This window comes from Pteropus alecto, unplaced genomic scaffold, assembly GCF_000325575.1.
Source record: "Pteropus alecto unplaced genomic scaffold, ASM32557v1 scaffold7, whole genome shotgun sequence".
NCBI lineage: Eukaryota > Metazoa > Chordata > Mammalia > Chiroptera > Pteropodidae > Pteropus > Pteropus alecto.
In genome coordinates, this window is record NW_006494614.1 from 5,586,277 (window position 1) to 5,588,740 (window position 2,464).

A 2,464-nucleotide genomic window follows, 5' to 3' on the forward strand; every position below is an offset into this window, starting at 1 on the left:
GGATAAAAATATCCTAACACTCCTCATAGATTGTAAACAAGGAAGAGCGAACATGTCCACAATACGTCAGGGGTTTGTAACTCTACAGTTATTAAGAAAGTGAAATACTGATTAAGGAGCAGAATTAATGGGACAGAATACAGCCTGAGCACAGACTCAAGTATATATTAAAATTTTTACATGACAAAGTTTTTGATGAAGATTAGTGTTGTAAGAGTGGTTTAATCCTTAAAGGGTGCTAATGTAATCGATTATTTTGAAAGGAAAAATTAGAAAAAGTTTATTTTCTTAAACTATATCAAAAATCAAACATAAGTGGATCTGTCTTAAATGTGAAGAAAATAATATTTTATAAACTCCGAATAAATATTTTTATGACTTTAAAGTATGGAAAATTTCTTAGATAAAATACAAAAGAGCTAATAAACATTAAAAAAGATTTTCATTCTTTCTGCAAATTAAGAACTAATCAACAAGTGTGGAAAACAATCTATAAACCAGGGAAAATTATTTGCAATGTATTTTAACTAGAAAAGTACAAATATCCAAAATATATAATAAAGACCCACAACTCAAGGGAAAAAAAAACATAAAAATAATGAGTAAAAATACAAAAAAGCATCTCATAAATTATAAAACAGGTACAATCTATTGATATAAATAAACATGCTCAAATTCCTTAACAGAAAAATTCAAATTGAACCATAATTAAAAAGTATTTTGTATCCATCAGATATAAAATTTTAACAGTTTTGATATATTTGACACAATTTACAAATATGTGAGGTTCGATCTAGTGGTTTTTTTTTACAATAAACACACACACAGGGAGATACTTAAAGCTACATAAGAAAGAATTAACTAATAATCAAAGGTTATAATAAAGTAGAGGATTTAGTCTTGGGTACGATGAAGAACTCATGTCTACGTGTACCACATATTAATGTGAAAAGAAGTAGGTATGTAGAGAATTTAAAGTAATTTTTATCAGATGAACTAGGTATTTCCTGGAGAAATTTAAGTAAGGATACCAGCTTAAAAGGAACAGACGACTGAGGAGACACTTGAAATTTTGATAGCTGCCAGTTATTTCTTTCCACAATGGAAGTTTCTCAAACACTCATTTTAACATACAAATTAAAATATACAGTTAAACCTGTCCTTTGTTTTCCTTATGGAATGCAAACTTTTTCATAAATATGTGAGTATAAATTGTATGATGTACATGGCACTTTATACAGTACTGTGTATAAGAACAATATAACCTTTACCTATACTATTATAATTTTAAAGGTACCTAGGATTTGTTTGAATCAGGTATTTTAAGAAATGCAGAATGGAAATGAATGTCGTGAAGGACGACATTTTATTATACTCACAGTGCCCTAGAAACAATAAACATTAAAACATACCACACAAGGCCAAACAGTGAAGTACTGAGGCAAGGTGGGCAGGCAGAGAAAGAGAACTGGGCCCTTTCTTGTGTTATGGCAGGAAAGGAGGAAAAGCAGAAATCCCTTGTTAGTGGAGACAAGAAGTAAAGAGGTGTTTAAATGTGATTGGTTATTGTACAATATGAAACATATACTTTCTCAAAAGGGGGAATGACATATCTAAGGTGATAAACAAGGGTGAGGACTGAAGTAAGGTCTATGAAAGGGTGCCAAGTAACCAAATAAAGGAACTAGAAATGTCTTCATTAGAATTATCTTCAAGCAGAATCCAATTTCTTCTGTTAGGGGTTAAAAAGCTATTTTTATTCTTCAATCAATCAATGAATGGAAAAAGGAAAAAAAAGTAAGGAGTAATAGCTATTTCTCATTGTATATTTTACTATTATTTATATTTATCCTCTAATCCTCTTAATTTTACTATTTTCTATGAATATATTGACATTTTTGTATTTTTTTTCAGTGAAAGTTTTTCCTAGATAGAGTTCAAAACTGGGTCTCTAAAATTTACTGTGATTCCTCTCACATCTTAAAATTAACTCTTCATCTCTTCCTCCTGAATAATACTGTTTGGAAACAAAGTCAATATAGGTGATTAAAAATAAGCCATTAATAGATCAATATCCCTGTACAAGTTAAGGTGCATGCTACATAAAAGATCTATCAAGCTGCTCAATGTGTAGGTTATTGACTTTAAGCAGAGAGAAAAGGTTTATCAGAAGATGTTGGTATAATTAACTATAAACATTAGCCCTGTGTTAGAGAATAATAATCAGAATAAAACATGTCATCATGAAGGTATACTAAATGATAGAGAAATATGATAATGAACTCAGTAAAATAGATTTCTCTTTTTTAGTTATATGTTCAAGATTGTTTCTTTCTAAAAAAAAAAATGTGATGTAGAACATTTCTATTTTACAAACTAAAATCATCAGAAATGTCCAATATCCTCTTCCTTTTGGCTGAATGACTTTCCTCACGGCTGACATGCTGACCTTCCAGGCTCAGAT